Raw genomic sequence first — 25,087 nt, forward strand, 5'->3', positions numbered from 1 at the left:
AGAATATGATATCTAATATGACATCCGATTTGTCAAAGGGATTGGATTGGTGACTTACCCATTCAGTGACTTTGGCACTGGACGTTCCAAAAACGGGTACTATCGGATCGGGTGAATTAGAGAATAGACAGAGGTCCGTTGGCATTTCAGCCTTTCTTCTCCTTTCAGGGCCTATCCGAAAGAGAATCCAGTACCTCTTGGTCCTGAATATCAGAATAGGACGAACGAACCGGCCTCCGCGGATATCTTTGCTTCGGAACAAAACCCTGCAATCAAATAGATTGTCCCAAGGGCGCCATATTCTAGGAGCCCAAGTTATGCTATTGAAAATTCGTTCCTCTAGCAGTTCCGGTTTGAGCATTCCGTTCCCTTTTTCAAACTCCACTTCTTTTCATATAGCAATCCCTGATCAAAGAGAGAACAATATCCATTTCAAAACATTTCTAACAGATTCCTTAGTTCGGACCGACGAAGTAATGTCACTCGACTATTATCAACCTGACTGCAATCTTTTTCTGTCGGTAAGGATTGCACCAGAGCACCTTCTACTTCTAATAGGCCATGAACTATAGATAGAGAAGAATCATTCTGAGCGAGTACATAAGAAGCGATCCACTTTTTTTCATCGGTTCCAGGGGAAGACCAAAGATCTTGCGCGGCAGGTCCGCCAGAAAAACTCAAAAGAGAAAGAAGTCTCGTTAATCTCTTCATGCTCGTTCCAAGTTCGAAGTACCTTTTGGCCAAAGAAAACCCGCTTCCTGACACGATTGCCTCTTTATCTTTATATAGATAGATTCTATGGGGTTATTACTTAGTAAGTCTATTTTGTACAAGAGCCCCTCCTATCTGATAGAAAAGGGTCCCATGATCCCGAGCCGATCTTACCTTGGCTCGCAAACCCCAAGTTTGTCTATGAAGAGCTAATCTAATTGTATTTTTTTCTAGAATGGATTTCTTATGTGGAATACTAATGGATAGGGCTTCGTTGCTAAGTGCTACAAGATCTAGTGCACTGGAACTCGTGGTTATGGACCCGAATCCTTTAGTATGGAACATTGTCTTTTCCAAGTAAAAACCCCTAGTATATGAAAGAATGAAAAGGTGCTTTCGTTCTTGTGGAATAAGAAGCCCTCGTACCTTAATGAAAGGAAAATCGTAATTTTTCGTTAGGTATTTGACCAAATAGGATCGTCCAGTTCCTACAGAACCTATCACTAAAATACCCGATAGGGCTAAGCGGAACGAAAAGGGTTTTCCATGAGATGGTAAATGAAAACGATTAGTCCCACACGAGGTTTGGGAATAAGTGATTGTCTGATAATGAGCAAGGAATATACGTCTTTCTGCTAAAGAGGATCTATTAAACTCATAATTCATTAGATCCTTGTTATCAATGCCAACTAGGTATCATAAGTAAATGGATCCCGGTTGTTCAATCCTTTGATAACCAAGGTCATTCTTTGCTAAAGAGAAATGATCACTATGAGTCAGACTCAATAGAATTGGATCCATTCCAAATAGCGAGAATTAGGATTCTTGATCCCTCTCAATCTCTCTTTCAATTCGAGGATCCAGAGAGGTGTTTTCATAGTCATCTCCGAATATTTGCCATCTCGGAATATTTTCGATTTCATTTTTCTATGATATGTCTTTCTATATGAAAATTGGTTATTTACGATGTACGATGATCCCTGTTAAGCATCCATGGCTGAATGGTTAAAGCGCCCAACTCATAATTGGTAAATTTGCGGGTTCAATTCCTGCTGGATGCACACGAACGGGAACATTCCATAAGTCTATTGGAACTGGCTCTCTATCCATGGAATCTCATCCATCATCCATACATAACGAATTGGTATGGTATATTCATACCATAACATAAGAACAATAAGAACTCGAATTCTTATCGATACTGGAACTCAGAGCATAGGAGGGAAAGTCGATTTATGGATGGAATCAAATACGCAGTATTTACAGAAAAAAGTCTTCGTTTATTGGGAAAGAATCAATATACTTTTAATGTCGAATCGGGATTCACTAAGACAGAAATAAAGCATTGGGTCGAACTCTTCTTTGGTGTTAAGGTGGTAGCTGTGAATAGCCATCGACTACCTGGAAAAGGTAGAAGAATAGGACCTATTCTGGGCCATACAATGCATTACAGACGTATGATCATTACCCTTCAACCGGGTTATTCTATTCCACTTCTAGATAGAGAAAAAAACTAAAGGAGAATACTTAATAATACGGCGAAACATTTATACAAAACACCTATCCCGAGCACACGCAAGGGAACCGTAGACAGGCAAGTGAAATCCAATCCACGAAATAATTTGATCCATGGACGGCACCGTTGTGGTAAAGGTCGTAATTCCAGAGGAATCATTACCGCAAGGCATAGAGGGGGAGGTCATAAGCGCCTATACCGTAAAATAGATTTTCGACGGAATCAAAAAGACATATCTGGTAGAATCGTAACCATAGAATACGACCCTAATCGAAATGCATACATTTGTCTCATACACTATGGGGATGGTGAGAAGAGATATATTTTACATCCCAGAGGGGCTATAATTGGAGATACTATTGTTTCTGGTACAAAAGTTCCTATATCAATGGGAAATGCCCTACCTTTGAGTGCGGTTTGAACTATTGATTTACGTAATTGGAAGTAACCAATTAGGTTTACGACGAAACCTAGAAATCGATCACTGATCCAATTTGACTACCTCTACGGGATAGACCTCAACAGAAAACTGTTGAGTAACGGCAGCAAGTGATTGAGTTCAGTAGTTCCTCATAGAAAATTATTGGCTCTAGAGATATGGTAATATGGAGAAGACAAAATTGTTTGAAGCACGCACAGAACCGGAAGCGCCCTTGTTTCAAAGAGAGGAGGACGGGTTATTCACATTTAATTTGATGGTCAGAGGCAAATTGAAAGCTAAGCAGTGGTAATTAAGACCCCCGGGGGAAAATAGGGATGTCTCCTACGTTACCCATAATATGTGGAAGTATCGACGTAATTTCATAGAGTCATTCGATCTGAATGCTACATGAAGAACATAAGCCAGATGACGGAACGCAGAGACCTAGGATGTAGAAGATCATAACATGAGCGATTCGGCAGATTTGGATTCCTTTCCTATATATCCACTCATGTGGTACTCATCATATGATTCATATAAGATCCATCTGTCTAGAGATCGTCATATACATCTAGAAAGCCGTATGCTTTGGAAGAAGCTTGTACAGTTTGGGAAGGGGTTTTTTGAGAGAAAAGAAGAATCTACTTCAACCGATATGCCCTTAGCACGGCCATGCATAACATAGAAATCACACGTGGAAGGGGTGGGCAATTAGCTAGAGCAGCAGGTGCTGTAGCGAAACTCATTGCAAAAGAGGGTAAATCGGCCACTTTAAGATTACCATCTGGGGAGGTCCGTTTAGTATCCCAAAACTGCTTAGCAACAGTCGGACAAGTGGGTAATGTTGGGGTGAACCAAAAAAGTTTGGGTAGAGCCGGATCTAAGTGTTGGCTAGGTAAACGCCCCGTAGTAAGAGGGGTAGTTATGAACCCTGTGGACCACCCCCATGGGGGCGGTGAAGGGAAAGCTCCCATTGGTAGAAAAAAACCCACAACCCCTTGGGGTTATCCTGCGCTTGGAAGAAGAACTAGGAAAAGGAAAAAATATAGCGATAGTTTTATTCTTCGTCGCCGTAAGTAAATACGTAACTAGGAATATGGAAAATTGCATTTTTGGAATTTGCAATAATGCGATGGGCGAACGACGGGAATTGAACCCGCGCATGGTGGATTCACAATCCACTGCCTTGATCCACTTGGCTACATCCGCCCCTTATCCAGCTAAAGGATTTTTTTCTTTTTTCCATTGATCATTATTCTATTTATTCTGACCTCCGTACTTCGATCGAGATATTGGACATAGAATGCCACTCTTTAAAAAGGAAAAAAGGAGTAATCAGCTGTGACACGAAAAAAAAACGAATCCTTTTGTAGCTCATCATTTATTGGCAAAGATAGAAAAGGTCAATATGAAGGAGGAGAAAGAAACAATAGTAACGTGGTCCCGGGCATCTAGCATTCTACCCACAATGGTTGGCCATACAATCGCGATTCATAATGGAAAGGAACATATACCTATTTACATAACAAATCCTATGGTAGGTCGCAAATTGGGGGAATTCGTGCCTACTCGGCATTTCACGAGTTATGAAAATGCAAGAAAGGATACTAAATCTCGTCGTTAACTGAATTCTGAATAGAAAGATTAAGAAGAAAAAAAGATTCAAAATAAAGACAGAAATACCCAATATCTTGCTAGAACAAGATATTGGGTATTTCTGTCTTCAAAAATTCTTATATGTTAGCAGAAAAACCTTATCCATTAATAGATGGAACTTCAACAGCAGCTAAGTCTAGAGGGAAGTTGTGAGCATTACGTTCGTGCATTACTTCCATACCAAGGTTAGCACGGTTGATGATATCAGCCCAAGTATTAATAACGCGACCTTGACTATCAACTACAGATTGGTTGAAATTGAAACCATTTAGGTTGAAAGCCATAGTACTAATACCTAAAGCAGTGAACCAGATTCCTACTACAGGCCAAGCAGCCAAGAAGAAGTGTAAAGAACGAGAGTTGTTGAAACTAGCATATTGGAAGATTAATCGGCCAAAATAACCATGAGCAGCCACAATATTATAAGTTTCTTCCTCTTGACCAAATTTGTAACCCTCATTAGCGGATTCATTTTCAGTAGTTTCCCTGATCAAACTAGAGGTTACCAAGGAACCATGCATAGCACTGAATAGGGAACCGCCGAATACACCAGCTACACCTAACATGTGGAATGGATGCATAAGGATGTTGTGCTCTGCCTGGAATACAATCATAAAGTTGAAAGTACCAGAGATTCCTAAAGGCATACCATCAGAAAAGCTTCCTTGACCAATAGGGTAAATCAAGAAAACAGCAGTAGCAGCTGCAACAGGAGCTGAATATGCAACAGCAATCCAAGGACGCATACCCAGACGGAAACTAAGTTCCCACTCACGACCCATATAACAAGCTACACCAAGTAAGAAGTGTAGAACAATTAGCTCATAAGGACCACCATTGTATAACCACTCATCAACAGATGCAGCTTCCCAAATTGGGTAAAAGTGCAATCCGATCGCCGCAGAAGTAGGGATAATAGCACCAGAGATAATATTGTTTCCATAAAGTAAAGAACCAGAAACAGGCTCACGAATACCATCAATATCTACTGGAGGGGCAGCGATGAAGGCGATAATAAATACAGAAGTTGCGGTCAATAAGGTAGGGATCATCAAAACACCGAACCATCCGATGTAAAGACGATTTTCAGTGCTAGTTATCCAGTTGCAGAAGCGACCCCACAGGCTTGTACTTTCGCGTCTCTCTAAAATTGCAGTCATGGTAAGATCTTGGTTTATTCAAATTGCAAGGACTCCCAAGCACACGTATTAACTAGAATATAGATAATAGAAGGCTTGTTATTTAACAGTATAACATAGACTATATACCAATGTCAACCAAGTCAGCCCAAAGATTAGCTATCCATATAACTAAATTAACCAAACCAATAATTTTGTATTTGTAAATGAAGTGAGTCAAAGTGAAAAACTTTGATGGGTCTTTTCTATATGGGTTGCCCGGGACTCGAACCCGGAACTAGTCGGATGGAGTAGATAATTCTTCCTTGTTACAATAGAGAAAAATCCCTCCCCAAATCGTGCTTGCATTTTTCATTGCACACGACTTTCCCTATGTAGAAATAGCCAATTTCTATTCCAAAGAGGAAGTTCTACTAATTTTTTTAATTAGTAAGTTGATTCACCTACTCTTTATTATAATAAAAAGAACATTTCAGAATGAAAAATAGAAAAGTTTTTTCTTGATCATTTATCAACCCTTTCCTGTTTCTTAATTTCGTCTAATGATTAATTAAGAGGGTTGACCAGGTCATTGATACGTATAATATCCAAATACCAAATACGCTCAGTGTGTGATCCACAGAAAGAAAAAAGAGTTGTTTTGGTGAACATCAAAGAAAAAACTTGCTCTTCTTCCATAAAAAATTCTTCTAAAAATGCCGAACCCAATCGTTGCATAAAAGTTCGTACCGTGCTTTTATGTTTACGAGCTAAAGTTCTAGCACATGAAAGTCGAAGTATATACTTTAGTCGATACAAAGTCCGTTTTTTCGAAGATCCACTATGATAATGAAAAAGATTTCTACATATCCGACCAAATCGATCAAGAATATCCCAATCTGATAAATCTGTCCAAATGGGTTTACTAATAGGATGCCCCGATCCAGTACAAAATTGAGCTTTTGATAAGTATCCTATGAGGAGAGTAGCGGGGACTATGGTATCGAATTTTTTCATTCGAGTATCTATTAGAAATGAATTCTCCAGCATTTGATTCCTTACTAACAAAGAACTTTTTTGTACACTTGAAAGGTACCCCATAAAATCGAAGCAAGAGTTTGCTAATTGGTTTATATGGATTCTTCGCGGCTGAGTCCAAAAACAGAAATAATATTGCCAGAAATTGATAAGGTAGCATTTCCATTTCTTCTTCAAAAAAAAAGTGCCTTTTGATGCAAGAATTGCCTTTCCTTGATATCGAACATAATGCATAAGAGGATCCATAAAGAACCATAGGGTTTTCCGAGAAAAACCAGGGTACATTATCCCAAAATGTTCCATCTTCCTAGAAAAGTGGATTCGTTCCAGAAAAGTTCCAGAAGATGCTAATGGTAAGCAAGAAGATTGTTTACGAAGAAACAACAAAAAAAATTCATATTCTGATACATAAGAGTTATATAGGAATTGAAATAGTCTTTTATTTTCTTTTTGAAAAAAAAAAATGGATTTCATTGAAGTAATAAAACTATTCCAATTCGAATAATAGTTGAGAAAGAATCGCAATAAATGCAAAGATGGAACATCTTGGATACGGTATTGAAGGAGTTGAACCAGGATTTCCAAATGGATAGGATAGGGTATTTCTATATGTGATAGATAATCCAAATGCAAAAATTTGTCTTCTAAAAAGGGAAATATTGAATGAATAGAGCGTAAATTCTGAAACTTTGGTATTTCTTTTTCTTTCAGACAAAAAAATTCCCGTAGCGAGAATGGGATTTCCACAACGATCGCAAACCCTTCAGATAGAATCTGAGAATAAAACTCAGAATAAAAATAATTTTTGTAATCCAATAATCGATCTTGGTTAGGATGATTAACCGAGTTATCCAAAAAATTCTGCTGATACATTCGAATAATTAAACGTTTCACAAGTAGTGAACTAAATTTCTTGTTATTACAACTAACAACTATTTCCACAGGTTCAGAACCATTTAATCCATAATGGTGGGCAAATGCATAAATATATTCCTGAAAGAGAAGTGGGTAGACAAAGTATTGTTGACGAGATTTATGTTTTTCTGAATACCCTTCGAATTTTTCCATTTGTATTTCTACTTGAATCAGAGAGAAGAAGCATTTCTCGGTTTATCGAATGATGATACATAGTGCAATATGGTCAGAACAGGGTGTTGCATTTTTAATACAAACCCTGGAAAGAAAGGGAGTCTAATCCACAGATCTTTTTCTGCTCCTTTTCTACCCAATTAGTTTATGTTTGTTCTAATTAAAAAAAAAGAACAGAACAAGTTTTTTATTTTTGCAGGCCAATCGCTCTTTTGACTTTGGAATACAGCCTCTTTATCAATATACTGCTTCTTTTACACATTCAATCCATAACATCCCTTATTCAATCCATAATCAAGAATAATTAGGATTTCTAAAAAAAAAAAGAAAAAATAAAGGGTCCACTCATAGGAAAACCCAACCTTTCCCCGCATCCGGCACTAATCTATTTTTAACGTCTAATTAGAGCGGGGAATCATTCCAATTAGGAAGTTCAGCTCGTTGCTTTTTATTTTACCAGAATTGGAGCCAGGCTCTATCCATTTATTCATTAGACCCAGAAAATCGTAATTTTGGATTCCATTCAAAAAAGATTGATTTTATTACGACATGCTATTTTTTCCATTCATTACCTTTGAGGATCAGTCGTGGTCTTCTAGACTCTACCAAGAGTCTGGACGAATTTGTTGTTTCATCCAAATGTGTAAAAGATCATAGTCGCACTTAAAAGCCGAGTACTCTACCATTGAGTTAGCAACCCAGATAAAAAAAGGATCTTAGATACGATCGAAATCCAAAAATCAATGGAATTACACCGCGCGCTTCTGTCAAAACATTGAACTAGCAAGACATCAAAAGATTTTTTTTATCGACCATGAAAAACACTCAAATGCCAAAACGAACAGGTCCGGTGAAATTCCACTAAAGTAAAGTTAAAAAAAGAGCGACCCTAATCACGATGGCCAAATTCTCCTTATTTTTAGCGATTTTTATTAACAAAAAATATATATTATAAAAAATATATATTATATTGTATGAGAATACATGCAAGAGGAACACCCTTATCATTTGAGCGAAGTGTAGGCGGAAAAATTGAATATGGAGTGAGGATAAAGAGACCCATCTATCTACAAATTCTATTTGTTCAATAGACCTTTGTCAATGGAAATACAATGGTAAGAAAACAAATTAGATAGAAAAAGTAAATAAAATAGGGGCTTATGTTGGATTGGCACGATATAATATAAATCCAAATAGGATTAAAAAAGAGGTAAATTGTGTCTAAATAATTAGACAACTAGGAATACTAATAATCTTCTCCTATCCTATTTTTTGATTCATTTAGTTCTTCAATTAACTCAAAGTTCTTTCTTTTTCTTTAAAGAATTCTGCCTTCCTTAAAATATCATAAACAGTTCTTGTTGGTTGAGCACCCTTTTCAAGGAAATAGAGAATAGCTGGAACATTTAAACAAGTTTGATTCTTTATCGGATCATAAAAACCTACTTTTTGAAGATCTCTTCCTTCTCTTCGAGATCGAACATCAATTGCAACGATTCGATAGACAGCTTATTGGGATAGATGTAGATAAACAACGCCCCCCCCTAGAAACGTATATGAGGTTTTCTCCTCATACGGCTCGAGAAAATGATTCGAATTTCTGTCGATAATAATAGAAATTAGACTATGACGTGCATTAATTTCCTTACAGAAAAAACAAATTTCATTTATACTCATGACTCAAGTGGGCTAATTTTGCCTGACAAACTTCGAAGGCAAAATCCTTCCAAAATTTTTGAGTCGTCTTTAAACTCTTTTCTTTGTCTCATTTCGAACGAATTGACTTTTATTCCTTATTCTAATCCAACTCTGTTGTTGAGACAATTGAAAATTGTGTTTACTTGTTCTGGAATCCTTTATCTTTGATTTGTGAAATCCTTGGGTTTAGACATTACTTCGGGAATTCCTATTTTTTTCTTTCAAAAGAGTAGCAACATACCCTTTTTTCTTATTTCCTTCGATAAAGCATTTATCTCTTCTATAGAAATCTAATAAGAGGGATTGATTCTGATATACTTTTATTGGACTTTCTTCTTATTTTAACCTTTCGATTTATTTCTATATTAAGGATAGACTGACAAAGTTGGCCTAATTTATTAGTTTTCACTAACCCTAGATTCTTTCCCTTGATAAAAAAAATTCTGTCCTCTCGAGCTCCATCGTGTACTATGTTACTTAAACCCAGCGCAAATTTGGTTCGGAACGAATAGAACAGGCTATGTCGAGCCAAGAGCATTTTCATTACTATGGAAAATGATGGATAGCAAAATCCACAATCGATCATGTCCTTCAAGTCGCACGTTGCTTTCTACCACATCGTTTTAAACGAAGTTTTACCATAACAAACATTCCTCTTTTCATTGCAAAGTGGTATAGAGAATTGATCCAATATGGATGGAATCATGAATAGTCATTGGTTTAGTTTTTTTATACTAATTAAAACTTGCTATCTATGGAGCAATATGGATAAAAGAAAGTAAGTATTTATCCGGGAAGCCTCCGCCAAGATCCAATTTATTTAAACCCATATTAAAATTCTATCATATGAATGAAACATAGTTTGAAAAAGACGACTAAACAAGTTTGCTTAAAACTTATTTATTCTTAAATTTCCACCCTCAACGGATGGCTCGAGATGATCAATCTTGAAGTGAGAAAAGAAGGATTGACTCTTCCTCAATAAATAAACTATCAACCTCCAAAAAAGTTTAATTAATTTAATTACTAGAATTAGAATTCTAGTAGTAATATATTTTTTCAGTACCAAAAACAATTAACTATAATAACTAAATAAACTATTCCAATGAAAAGATTGAAAGTTTTTGGTAGTTATAGAATTCTCGTACTTCTTCAACTCGAATACCAAAAGGAAGAAAAAAATATGACTAAGTGATTTTATAGTAGAGGCATATCCTGAATGTGCTTGATAGATCCCATTTTTTCATGAAAATAAAGATAGTCAATTTGACTGGACTTAAGACTTTATTATGTTTTCTGAGAAAGAATAAGATATCATTATTCTCTTTAATAAACTTTTGTCTCGTACGGAATACTATATGATTTCACCGTTTGTTTCATCAGAAACAATCTGGGACGGAAGGATTCGAACCTCCGAGTAACGGGACCAAAACCCGCTGCCTTACCACTTGGCCACGCCCCATTTCGGGTTTTATGCGACACTAATAAACACTAGTATGTTTATTTGTTATTCGTCAATACCATTTCAATTACATAAAAAAGGAGGGATATTCTCTTGCTAGTATTCTACACATGCGGATAATATAGAATCAAAAAAATGCATTGATCATTACATGGAATTCTATTAAGATATTATATGAAAGTCGAATTTATTCCACTCTCATTTGAGAGTGCGAATACAAGGAGGTATTTTGTGTTTGGGAAAGTCCGAAGAAAAAAGATTTTGAATCTGCCTTTTCCTTCTTTCCCTTAAAAAAATAACTCAAGAAAAATCCAATTATTTACTCTACAAGAATGAAATGCTTGTTATGCCTAATATACTTAGTTTAACCTGTATCTGTTTTAATTCTGTTCTTTATCCTACTAGTTTTTTCTTTGCCAAATTACCCGAAGCTTATGCTATTTTCAATCCAATCGTGGATATTATGCCTGTTATACCTCTATTCTTTTTTCTATTAGCCTTTGTTTGGCAAGCTGCTGTAAGTTTTCGATGAAATCTTTAGTACTCTGTATGCCAAATTGAATGATGTGTTCATTCCAAAAAAATTTTAAAATGGGTAAAAGCCGAGAAGTTTTATATTTTTATATTATGAACCTTCGATTCTAAAATTTAAATTCTTCTACATTGAATGGGTAGCTACAGCAATAAATTTGGATCAGCCTTTCTACTCCCCTGCACCTAGGTTGAGCAGGTACCTAAAGGTACCTACACAATACCTAACCACCTAACCCTATTTTTGCTATTGATAAGAGTGCTTATTATAAAAGAATTCTTGCAATTTTTTTCAAGAATTCTTTTTTGCATTTTTAGGTATAAAAAAAAACCATCCTAGTGGATCCGTGTGGTAAGGAAAAACTGGTAATCTATTCCTTAAAAAAAAATCTTGGAGATTATGTAATGCTTACTCTCAAACTTTTTGTTTATACAGTAGTGATATTCTTTGTTTCACTCTTTATCTTTGGATTCTTATCTAATGACCCAGGACGGAATCCTGGACGCGAGGAGTAAAAATTCAGTTTTTTTTTTTCTTATTGGATTTGTTTCGTACATTTATCTATGAGAAAATCCGGGGGTCAGAATTCTTTCCAATTCGAAAGTCCCAAATGATCCAAGGGAGCGGAAAGAGAGGGATTCGAACCCTCGGTACAAAAAAATTGTACAACGGATTAGCAATCCGCCGCTTTAGTCCACTCAGCCATCTCTCCACGTTCCAAAGCGAAAGGTTTCCGTGATATGATATAGGCAAGAAATAAGAAATAACGGTTGCAAAAAACCCCTTTTTTTTCTTTCAAAAGTCTATAAAAATTATATTGCCAATTCCATTTTAATTATATTCTTTTTTCTTAATGTTAATAAAAAAAGAAGAAAATTCTTGTTTTTTCTTTCTAAAAATCGATATTGGCCGAGAGACAATCAAATAGATTTTCTCTTTAGCGGGCATTTCCATATAGGACTTGTTATAATTATAATAAAACAAGCAGGTTATATAAAAAAAACGCTTTTTTTGTCGATTATTTATCAAGAAAGCAAAAAGGGTTCTTATCAAATCCACCATAAAATTGGAAAGAAGCATAAAGTAAGTAGACCTGACTCCTTTAATGATGCCTCTATCCGCTATTCTGATATATAAATTCGATGTAGATGAAATTGTATAAGCGAATTTTTTTTATTTCCTTAGACTTAGACCGCGCAAGACAAGAATTTTTCGCTATTTACGATTTCATATTCTTGTTACTAGATGTTCTATAGGAATAAGAAGAAATCGCAACTCCTTTGCGCTACACATAAAATTGGATTTCGAAGGTCCATTTTTTTTTTTCAGAATCCTCTATTATTTTAGTTCTTCCACCCATGCAATAGAGAGGGAATGGGAAAAGAAGGGTTACTTTTATTTGCATTTTTCCCTTAAAAGATAGACTTTGAAATAGGAGTCTTGGAATAATGCTGAATTCAAAGGTTTATTTCTTTCTATAGTATAAGAAAAACAATTTATTTCTATTTCTATAGTATAAGAAAAACAAATAAATAGTATAAGAAAAACAAATCGAATCAAATTCATGGATTTACCACGACCTCGGTTGTGACTGTGACTCCATAGATAAAAATGGGAAATTTCTCTCTTCGAGACCATTGAAAAAGGGCATTGAACGAGAAAGAAATCGTCCACAGATAATAAAACTATCATATGCCTTGGAAAGTGATATGAGGTGCTCGGAAATGGTTGAAGTAATTGAATAGGAGGATCACTATGACTATAGCCCTTGGTAGAATTCCTAAAGAAGAAAATGATCTATTTGATACTATGGATGACTGGTTACGAAGGGACCGTTTCGTTTTTGTAGGATGGTCTGGCCTATTGCTCTTTCCTTGTGCTTATTTCGCTTTAGGGGGTTGGTTTACAGGGACAACTTTTGTAACTTCTTGGTATACCCATGGATTGGCTAGTTCCTATTTGGAAGGTTGTAATTTCTTAACCGCAGCAGTTTCTACCCCTGCCAATAGTTTAGCACACTCTTTGTTGCTACTATGGGGGCCCGAAGCACAAGGAGATTTTACTCGTTGGTGTCAATTAGGCGGTCTATGGACTTTTGTAGCTCTCCACGGGGCTTTTGCACTAATAGGTTTCATGTTACGCCAATTTGAACTTGCTCGGTCTGTTCAATTGCGGCCTTATAATGCAATCTCATTCTCTGGTCCAATTGCTGTTTTTGTTTCTGTATTCCTTATTTATCCACTGGGGCAATCTGGTTGGTTCTTTGCGCCGAGTTTTGGCGTAGCAGCGATATTTCGATTCATCCTTTTCTTCCAAGGATTTCATAATTGGACGTTGAACCCATTTCATATGATGGGAGTTGCCGGAGTATTAGGTGCGGCTCTGCTATGCGCTATTCATGGAGCGACCGTAGAAAACACTCTATTTGAGGACGGTGATGGTGCAAATACCTTCCGTGCTTTTAACCCAACTCAAGCTGAAGAAACTTATTCAATGGTCACTGCTAACCGCTTTTGGTCCCAAATCTTTGGTGTTGCTTTTTCCAATAAACGTTGGTTACATTTCTTTATGCTATTTGTACCCGTCACCGGTTTATGGATGAGTGCTATTGGCGTAGTTGGCTTGGCTCTGAACTTACGTGCCTATGACTTTGTTTCCCAGGAAATCCGTGCAGCGGAAGATCCTGAATTTGAGACTTTCTACACCAAAAATATTCTTTTAAACGAGGGTATTCGTGCGTGGATGGCAGCTCAGGATCAGCCTCATGAAAATCTTATATTCCCTGAGGAGGTTCTACCACGTGGAAACGCTCTTTAATGGAACTTTCGTTTTAGCTGGTCGTGACCAAGAAACCACCGGCTTTGCTTGGTGGGCTGGGAATGCCAGACTTATCAATTTGTCCGGTAAACTGCTTGGAGCTCATGTAGCTCATGCCGGATTAATCGTATTCTGGGCCGGAGCAATGAACCTATTTGAAGTGGCCCATTTCGTACCAGAAAAGCCCATGTATGAACAAGGGTTGATTTTACTTCCACACTTAGCTACTCTAGGTTGGGGAGTAGGGCCAGGGGGGGAAGTTCTAGATACTTTTCCGTACTTTGTATCTGGCGTACTTCACCTAATTTCCTCCGCAGTCTTAGGCTTCGGTGGCATTTATCACGCGCTTCTGGGACCCGAGACTCTTGAGGAATCTTTTCCATTCTTTGGTTATGTCTGGAAAGATAGAAATAAAATGACTACAATTTTGGGTATTCACTTAATTTTGTTAGGTCTAGGTGCTTTTCTTCTAGTACTCAAGGCTCTTTATTTTGGCGGTGTATATGATACCTGGGCCCCTGGGGGGGGAGATGTAAGAAAAATTACCAATTTGACCCTTAGTCCCAGTGTTATATTTGGTTATTTACTAAAATCTCCTTTTGGTGGAGAAGGGTGGATTGTTAGTGTAGATGATTTAGAAGATATAATTGGTGGGCATGTATGGTTGGGTTTTATTTGTGTATTTGGCGGAATTTGGCATATTTTAACCAAACCCTTCGCATGGGCTCGCCGTGCATTTGTATGGTCTGGAGAAGCTTACTTGTCTTATAGTTTAGCTGCTTTATCTGTCTTTGGTTTTATCGCTTGTTGTTTTGTATGGTTCAATAATACAGCTTATCCGAGTGAGTTTTATGGACCCACCGGGCCAGAAGCTTCTCAAGCTCAAGCATTTACTTTTCTAGTTAGAGACCAGCGTCTTGGAGCTAATGTGGGATCCGCTCAAGGACCCACAGGTTTAGGTAAATATCTAATGCGTTCCCCAACTGGGGAGGTTATCTTTGGAGGGGAAACTATGCGTTTTTGGGACCTTCGTGCTCCATGGTTAGAACCTCTAAGGGGCCCCAACGGTTTGGACTTGAGTAGGTTGAAAAAAGACATACAACCTTGGCAAGAACGACGCTCAGCAGAATATATGACCCACGCTCCTTTAGGCTCTTTAAATTCCGTGGGTGGCGTAGCTACCGAGATCAATGCAGTTAATTATGTCTCTCCTAGAAGTTGGTTATCAACTTCTCATTTTGTTCTAGGATTCTTCTTTTTTGTGGGCCATTTATGGCATGCAGGAAGAGCCCGAGCTGCTGCAGCAGGTTTTGAAAAGGGAATCGATCGTGATTTGGAACCTGTTCTTTACATGAACCCTCTTAACTAAGATTTTCTTATTTATACCTGTTCTACTTTTTTTCTGTTCTGGCTCGGTTATTCCATCTAGCCGAGCCATTCATTCCTTTTTATGAAAGAAAGATAAGGGACAGAAAAAAAAAATAAATAAAAATGAAAGAAACAAACGTATTCAATAAGCAAAAGGAGAGAGAGGGATTCGAACCCTCGATAGTTCCTAGAACTATACCGGTTTTCAAGACCGGAGCTATCAACCACTCAGCCATCTCTCCACAGCCTAATCCTTATTTTACTCCTACAAATAGAACATAGCCATATAAAAAATAAAAAGATTTATTAGCCTCTAGAAAGATATCAGATACAAGTTCCTTTTCGATATATCTCTGTATACTGTATACACGGATACAGGATCCGCTATACCCGCTTGTGAAATAAAGAGTAAATAATCTCTTCTCACCCCCATATCCAAATAAAAAAGCGGTTTAAGTAATAAATTTGAATTAAAGAGAAGAATCAATGGATTCATGATTAAACCCCTCCTACTTCTTGTATTTTTTTACAATTTTGGTTTAAGTGAGGGATCAAATATGTAGTCAACTTTATTTGATGGTAGCTTGGAGGATTAGAAATATGACTATTGCTTTCCAATTAGCTGTTTTTGCATTAATTGCGACTTCCTCAGTCTTAGTAATTAGTGTACCCCTTGTATTTGCTTCTCCTGATGGTTGGTCAAATAATAAAAATGTTGTATTTTCCGGTACATCATTATGGATTGGACTAGTCTTTCTCGTAGCTATTCTGAATTCTCTCATTTCTTAAATGAAATTTGGTTAATATTTATTAACCCCATAAAAAAGAAATAATAAAGGCCATTTCTTCTAAAAAATTAGAATAGTGAGACGTATTAAAACGCAATTTGCGTTCCGAATTGCTAGCTCTTCTCTTTCAGTATTATGAAATTCCATTCCCATTAGAATATTCATTGACAGATAATAAAAAAAGGAAAACTCTAATATAATAGAAAATGAAATGAAACGGTCGACCCAGACATAGAAGGTCGACCCAGGCGGATATACGCTATAAAATATATACCGTAGCGAGCGTAGTTCAATGGTAAAATATCTCCTTGCCAAGGAGAAGATACGGGTTCGATTCCCGCCGCTCGCCCGCTTAATTTATCAAAGTACTATGATAAAAAGTTTAGTCTAGTTAACTGTTTAACTACTTATATTAAATTAAGTATTAATTAGGTGTTAGTCTAGTGCCGTATCCCTTACTATCTTACCCTTCCTTTGCATCCCACTCAAAAAAAGAGGGCGCTCCAGAGGCAGAAATAGAACTCGCCAACAGAGCTCCAAAAATTGGGTATTAACTGAGACAAACAACGGGCAAACTTTTTTTAAAGGGAAGGGAGAGGTAGACTGTCCCTTTCGTTTCATTTTTATTTTCTGCAGGGTAGGGAGAGGCCTTGCGCCTTCTTTTTTTGAAGGCAAGTGACTTCGCAAACTGCTCAATTTTGCCCTCTAGGGCCGGGAACTAATGAATAAAAAAGGGTTGGATACGCCCCTCTACCATACATATCTAGAGAAATAGAATAGTCCTTTTATACAGACTGCTAAGTGCGGAGACGGGAATCGAACCCGTGACCTCAAGGTTATGAGCCTCGTGAGCTACCAAACTGCTCTACTCCGCTCTGGAGTACCAGAAACTGGTGGACAAAAAAGGCTTGAATACAAGCCTCTAACATGTCTAGACAAATAGAATACTCCTTTTATACAGAATGGAGCGGGTAGCGGGAATCGAACCCGCATCGTTAGCTTGGAAGGCTAGGGGTTATAGTCGACGTTGGTTGATTATTTTTAACGTCTCTAATTCAAAACCGAACATGAAATTTTGATTTCATTCGGCTCCTTTATGGATATTCTCACCACTTAACATCTATGTCAGCTTTTCTATTTGAATGGAACCAAAGCTCTCCGCTTTCTAGATGATCCTTATAGAGTAGGAGATAGAAATTCTATCTAAATTCATCTAATCTACTTACTTCGTTCCCTAATTTCATTCAAGAGATCCTGAGGAAAAGAATTGGGTTTCCACCGAGCTGAAACAATATGCGGATGGTTCTAGTAAACCAAAACTATCGTTTTTTAGCTATTTGGCTTCCTTATTCCTTATTTTAAGAAGATTTAGTTACGATTGGAAATCAACTTTTTTGTATCTTCATCCATAGATCCTTTACTCATATTTTCAAAATTGGAATACTTAATCCAATGCAAAATTATGCTTCGCGACTCTGTACTCTATAATCCTATTTTTATTTTGGATGCAATTTAAATTAGTCTTTGGATACAAATCGCCAGAATGTATATTCTTCCTCAATATGCTATTGAGAGGAAAAGGATTTAATCCTTTATAAGAACTAAAGTTTTCATCGGAATATAAAAATAAAAAACTTAAGGATGCCTTAAGTATATCATTTCAAATTCAGTTATTAATAGAACGAATCACACTTTTACCACTAAACTATACCCGCTACATTGTAGATTATGGTATAAATGGTACCCTTTGTCAAGGATAGCCATTTGACAAGAAGGCTAATTCCCCCTTATTGAATCAGATGGAGAAGGTTCATGACACTGAGCCGTTGGTACTTCTACTTCGATCGCTCGCCTTTACTTTAGGATTTAGATAGCCCCTCTGGTCTGTAAAAAAAATCTTTTCTTACCATGCTAATAGCGCCTGAACCAAATGTATTTATTTTGATTAGGATCCTATTCTACGGTTACGACTACAATAATAATTATTTACTTTGCAAGGACGTAAGTGTGTCAGACTGCTAAATTGTTTTATTATTCCTACAATATAAACTAGGGGATATAGGGGGTAACACTGTCCCTATAAATTCCTTTTTTCCTTTTCTTTTTTGTCCAGAATTGAACAAAAAAGAAATTATGGAAGATGTTTTCTTCCCCCATTAAGTCCGAGCCATAGAGTAAGAGTGAGATGAGTTTTCCAAATTCATCATAGACTTTCCCTATGGCTTGATAGAAGTAAGCAGCAAAGAGTCGTAACTTAAAGAAAAAAACGGACAGGGCCGACAGATTTACCTGATGTAAAGAAGATCCTAAAAGTCTCTGATTAGTCGACTCTCTCCATTTAACACTTTCCTCTCTCTCCTTTTTTCCACTGACTCAATTCTAGTTTATTAGATTCTTGTTTAAAAGAATGCAAAAAGTTCAATAGAACTAAGAACACATAAAAAATAGCATAGAGGATCAAGGCCATTACCAAAAGTTCCTCCCAAGGATCCTATATCCTATTGGGTATCTGTTCCCCGCCTTTTCCCGCTAGGATCGGAAATCTTATATTTTCCATATCCATATACCGTTGAATCCTTGGGGTTCCAGAATCCGCCTATTTTACTAGTCTTCGGAAACGGAAAACCCTGAACCAAGAAGAGTTGGATATGTTATGTAGGGTATGTTTTTTTTTATTAATTTTATTTTGAGCTCTCAAGATATCGATATATACATATACAATCTCTACATAATGTCTCTCTCTCTATCTCTATATATTATATATATAATATGTACATTATGCAGTAGACCCATAATGGGAAATCCAAGTGGCTAATTTTTGAATTAAATAAAAAGCCCTTTTAACTCAGTGGTAGAGTAATGCCATGGTAAGGCATAAGTCATCGGTTCAAATCCGATAAAGGGCTTTTTAAATTAGTGGTAGAGTAATCTCGTGCTAAGACGTAAGTCGTTGGTTCGAATCTGATAGAGTACTTTTCTACTAAATTGATTCACTTTTTTTCTTTGTTTTTGAAACTTTCTCTATATTTTTAGAGAATTTTATGACTTAGTGCGGGATGGATGCATTTTTGGTATGAACACTAAATGAAGCACGGAGAATTAATCTATAACGATCAACTAAAAAAAATCCTAGATGAAAACATAACAGAAAAGTTGGAAAAACTCTTTGCTTTGGATCTATTTATACTTTTCGAGTATATTGACAATTCCAAAAAACTGCTCATACTATGATTATAGTATAATCACGAGCGGTTGTATATGGCCCTATCGTCTAGTGATGCCCCTATCGTCTAGTGGTTCAGGACATCTCTCTTTCAAGGAGGCAGCGGGGATTCGACTTCCCCTGGGGGTAGGGAGTATTATGAAAGGAGGTTAATCATAGATTAGCAAAAACCCTAGAATAAATTCTTCCTGGGTCGATGCCCGAGTGGTTAATGGGGACGGACTGTAAATTCGTTGACAATGTCTACGCTGGTTCAAATCCAGCTCGGCCCAAACCAAAAATCTAGGGCTTCGTGAGTATGAACTAAATCCTTTTGTTTTTCTTCCATAAAATAAAATGTCTGATCTATAGAAATAAAAGATAAAGAAAAAAGGGAAATTTTTTTTTCTAATCCATATCTCTCTCATTCCTTTCTTACAAACAAAAGAGTTTTTCTTATTGAAGGCTGGATTATTATCCATTTTTAGTGATAAAAAATCACGACATACTAGTTATGTCACTCTCACTATACCCACGTATAATATAATATGTGGGTATGTAGTATATGATTCGTCTATTTCTTAGAGTACGAAAGACGAATCGAATCTTCTTATGGTTCTATTTAAGAATGGGTATGCCATACACCCCGCGGGGATTGTAGTTCAATTGGTCAGAGCACCGCCCTGTCAAGGCGGAAGCTGCGGGTTCGAGCCCCGTCAGTCCCGAACTAGGGTTCAATGAATGGAGAAATTGATATTTCCTTTTTCCATGAAAAAAAGGGGCAGGGAGCAAGATCAAATACCCACAGGGCACCCTTACTTCACTTTTTTATTTTGCATCTCTCATTAAAGAGGGAGGGAGGGCATATAGGAATTTTTTTTTCACTACTCCCAATCGATAAAGAAAGACACACATACGATATGTGGATTAGTAGAATTTAGGATATTATATTACTCTATCTTTCTTTATGATGATACCATCCTCATCTTAATTTCCTATTCCACTCTTATGGAATAGAGTACCGGTATTTTACCGGAATCCATACATAAATCGTATTCCCTTTTTATTTCAGACCTCTTTTCCCCATCTCACTTCTACTGCTTATTTGGATGTCTATGTGACCCATAGAAAGTGAAAGTTGGTCATATAATACATACATAATTGTATGTATAACTATAAGAAAAAGGAAGGGAAATTGTATAAGATTAAGAAAGTATAAGATTAAGAAAGCTCGTGGGTTAGAGATATAGAAAAGAAAAAGTAGAAAAGGATTAAAAAAGAGGGAATTCCTAATCCAATCAAAAAACCCATTTTGGTCTTAGTGTGGATAGAGGATCTTCCTATGTTATACTATATAACTCTCATCCGTGAAATATAACTCTCATCCATGAATTGATTTGATAGATCCGATATTCATAATATTGAATTGATTCAGTATTATCAGAATGCAAGCCCTACCCTTGAATTTACAAGATACCCCTTTTTCCTCTCCATGGGATTACATCCCGAGTTATTGTGAAAATAAAAAATAAAGAGGTTATGGAAGTCAATATTCTCGCATTTATTGCTACTGCACTGTTCATTCTAGTTCCTACTTCTTTTTTACTTATTATTTATGTAAAAACAGTCAGCCAAAATAATTAATTGGAATTCCAATTAATCATTGAAGAAATTAAAAAGGGATTAAATAAAAAAAATCCAAGTCTTAAATGAAAGGATCTGGTTGGAATCTTAAAGTGTGGTAGAAAGAACTACATATAGTTTTTTCTACGACACTTTAGATTCTTTCTATTATATTATCTTTGAATCTACATAGAATAGATTAGTAGATTGAAATAGTTAAGTAGTCTAATTCAATTTCTTTTTTCATTGCATCCACTTAATTTCAATCAGGTCAAAATAAAAAAATCTAAGACAATTCTTGACCAAAGAATCCATGGAAGGAAAGAAAAATAATATGAAGAATAGACTATAGTAAAAAGTAAAAGGAAATGGAAAATGTGTGATATGCCGTGAATAGTTCCGTGGAAGAAAGTCTAATTTTCTTATGTATAGAACTTTTTTTAACCATTCGTCATTTCTAGTAGAAATTCTGAATTGGTATAATGGCTCTTTCTTACATTACAACTTACAATACAAGAGTTTCTTACAGGAGTGAAACAAAACTAAAGAAAAAGATTAAAGAATAACGTTTGACAAAATGATTAATGCAAAATGATCCATTAAAGAAAAGAATTGATACAACAATTTGATTACTTAATCAATTAGTAGTATCCCTAGAGTCCACTCCTTCCCCATACTACTAGTGAAAGAGAAAATGTAAAGACTACCATTAAAGCAGCCCAAGCGAGACTTACTATATCCATCTAAATTATGTCTCCTATTTCTATGAAGGGATTATTCTACTATTGATCAATAATCATAGTGGAATCAAGGGTACAGAGTCAAAAAGGGATTCCGCCCTAAGGCCATGGATCAATCAGTTCAAGGAATTTACTCCTAACAAATTCTTATAGGAATTCTGGTAGAATTAGAGAGCATTAAAAATACGAGATACTATAGCCCTTTTTTCCTTAAAAAAGAAAGAGTACGGGAATGATGTCCTGAATAGAAGAAGCGGGAATAGGAAGATTTTTTATTCCTTTTGTTACTCTTTTTTTTTTTTTTAAGCAAAGGACGCCCGAATATACCATAAAATTATCGATAGATAAATATTTATTGGATACCTACCTTACCTAATGTTTATTTTTGACCTAAACCCTGCAGCCTTGCTTTGTATCATTCTATGAAAGAATGAAGAGATTTTATCCATAATACAACTCCTAAATTGATTTTTGATCGACCTATTTAATCTGATTCTCGTTAGAATTAAGTAGTCCTTACTTTAGTGTATGTAGGTAACATAAGATGTACGATAAAAAAATGTATAATAATTAGTAAGTCTTGATATTCTTTCGTGGAGTCCCTTCTTGAATCTTAGATTGAAAAAAAAAAAGAATGCCCCTTAGGGACCTTTCTTTGGATACCAAGATTTCTGACATCTTATCCTCGTATTTTAAAATTATCAAATCGAATCTCAATTAAGAACCAATTCAAATTCATATAATAAAAGAATAAGGAAACACTACCTCACCCCTATTGATAACCATTTTGGCCACTACCGTCAAAACAAACCCTAACCCTAGTTTGAGGATAGAACTATGGTATGGTTTCTCTAAACCCAGTATCGGCAGGCCCAGTTACTCTCTTGCCCGAACTTATGCGAAGTAAAAATTTATCGAATTCGATCAGCACTATAAAAAAAACCTAAGTATTTTATTGATCAGGCGGCACCCAGATTTGAACTGGGGATAAAGGATTTGCAGTCCCCTGCCTTACCGCTTGGCCATGCCGCCAAAAAATCCGATCAAAAATCTAGAAAACAGCAAGTATTCATCCACGTTTTCTTACGAAAAGCCCCTTTTATTTTGAATATAATTCTACTTACTTTTTTCCAATCTTTTTCAAAAAATCTATTCCTGCTTTTTTTGATCCAGTTTCTATTATTCTCCTCGATAGATTCTATCTTAAAACATACATTGTTAACACAATAAAACTTCCCATTTCTTTCTATTGAGATGAAAAAGAAGAAAAAGTGGATTTCTATTCACAGGCTGCAAAATTCAGAATAAATTGGAACCGTTAACTAGAATTCTCTTTTTTTTATTGCAGTAGTGAACTACTCTTAAATCGGTATTATCTCCCCCCCCTTCAATGGCATAATAAAATATTATGGCTTTATGCTTAATCCGTGTATAGGTAAACTTTAGGTCCGAACAGCATTATTATCCAAAGATCCCCTTTATGTACATATCTCTATGGGGAATCATGCTTTAATTTTTCAAAGTATTAAATTAAATATCTTGAATAAAAAAAGGAAATTTGCTCTGATATAGAGTATAACCTGACTATCTTGGCGTACCCAAGTGAAATTACGATAAAAGAAAAGCATGGATATGGGGAGAGGTGGATAACTAGATTGGCATGTACTTAAAAAAGGGACTTACTTTATTTTAGAATTCCACAATGAAATACTGAATTTTCTAGCAATTATACTACTCCGATCCGAAATAAAAAAGAACCCTCAAATTATTTTGAGAAATTAAAGTAAGCACGCTATTCTAAATCGAAGTAAAGTCAAACTTTCTAGTATATTATATTACGGCTTTATTACATTCATAGAAAGGAGATAAAATGAGAAATCTTTGCCATCCAATCTGATTAGAATATCATAACATAAAGTATAAGTGGCAGAATTTTTTTTGTAGGAATGTTTTATCAATTCATTTTCATTTCATTTGTACCCCTGGCAAACTCGAACTTTCGTCCAAATGGTCTCTATTCATATGTATGAAATACATATATGAAATACGTATGTGGAGTTCCCTAGAATTTCATGTGATTCAGTAAACAGAATATAGATTCCATGATTGCTAGATCGATCCATAGGGATTGATGAAGAGTGAGCTGATAATGGAATTTTTCTTTGATAAACAGGAAACTTAAGATTAAGATGCTCCGGAATGGAAACGAGGGAATGTCCACAATACCCGGATTTAGTCAGATCCAATTCGAGGGATTTTGTAGGTTCATTAATCAAGCCTTGGCAGAAGAACTTGACAAGTTTCCAACAATTAAAGATCCAGATCACGAAATTGCATTTCAATTATTTGCGAAAGGATATCAACTGCTAGAACCCTCGATAAAAGAAAGAGATGCTGTGTATGAATCACTCACCTATTCTTCCGAATTATATGTATCTGCGAGATTAATTTTTGGTTTCGATGTGCAAAAGCAAACCATTTCTATCGGAAACATTCCTATAATGAATTCCTTAGGAACCTTTATTATAAATGGAATATACCGAATTGTGATCAATCAAATATTGCTAAGTCCTGGTATTTACTACCGCTCGGAATTAGATCATAAGGGAATTTCTATCTACACTGGCACTATAATATCAGATTGGGGGGGGAGATCGGAATTAGCAATTGATAAAAAAGAAAGGATATGGGCTCGCGTGAGTAGAAAACAAAAGATATCTATTCTAGTTCTATCATCAGCTATGGGTTCGAATCTAAGAGAAATTCTGGATAATGTTTCCTACCCTGAAATTTTCTTGTCTTTCCCGAATGCTAAAGAGAAGAAGAGGATTGAGTCAAAAGAAAAAGCTATTTTGGAGTTTTATCAACAATTTGCTTGTGTAGGTGGGGACCTGGTATTTTCGGAGTCCTTATGCGAGGAATTACAAAAGAAATTTTTTCAACAAAAATGTGAATTAGGAAGGATTGGTCGACGAAATATGAATCGGAGACTTAATCTTGATATTCCTCAGAACAATACATTCTTGTTACCACGAGATGTATTGGCCGCTACGGATCATTTGATTGGAATGAAATTTGGAACGGGTATACTTGACGATGACGATATGAATCACTTGAAAAATAAACGTATTCGTTCGGTTGCGGATCTGTTACAAGATCAATTCGGATTGGCTCTTGGTCGTTTACAACATGCAGTTCAAAAAACTATTCGTAGAGTATTCATACGTCAATCGAAACCGACTCCCCAAACTTTGGTAACTCCAACTTCAACTTCAATTTTATTAATAACTACTTATGAGACCTTTTTT

General features: G+C 36.2%; 5 non-coding genes across 5 annotated transcripts; 1 reads left to right on the forward strand and 4 right to left on the reverse strand.

Annotated features, from left to right (window-relative positions):
• Positions 1–11,865: 11,865 nt before the first annotated feature.
• Positions 11,866–11,953, reverse strand: TRNAS-GCU (transfer RNA serine (anticodon GCU)). Its single transcript has one exon. It is a non-coding gene; the product is annotated as a tRNA-Ser (tRNA).
• A 3,627-nt stretch (positions 11,954–15,580) lies between these two features.
• TRNAS-UGA (transfer RNA serine (anticodon UGA)) lies at positions 15,581–15,668 on the reverse strand. The gene has a single exon. It is a non-coding gene; the product is annotated as a tRNA-Ser (tRNA).
• Positions 15,669–17,015: 1,347 nt separating this feature from the next.
• TRNAM-CAU (transfer RNA methionine (anticodon CAU)) lies at positions 17,016–17,089 on the reverse strand. The gene has a single exon. It is a non-coding gene; the product is annotated as a tRNA-Met (tRNA).
• A 1,959-nt stretch (positions 17,090–19,048) lies between these two features.
• On the forward strand, positions 19,049–19,120 carry TRNAT-GGU (transfer RNA threonine (anticodon GGU)). The gene has a single exon. It is a non-coding gene; the product is annotated as a tRNA-Thr (tRNA).
• A 3,620-nt stretch (positions 19,121–22,740) lies between these two features.
• TRNAC-GCA (transfer RNA cysteine (anticodon GCA)) lies at positions 22,741–22,811 on the reverse strand. Its single transcript has one exon. It is a non-coding gene; the product is annotated as a tRNA-Cys (tRNA).
• Positions 22,812–25,087: the final 2,276 nt, after the last annotated feature.

The sequence above is a fragment of the Triticum urartu genome, unplaced genomic scaffold (assembly GCF_056163025.1).
Source record: "Triticum urartu cultivar PI428250 unplaced genomic scaffold, HENAU_Tu73 scaffold2, whole genome shotgun sequence".
Taxonomy (NCBI): Eukaryota; Viridiplantae; Streptophyta; class Magnoliopsida; order Poales; family Poaceae; genus Triticum; species Triticum urartu.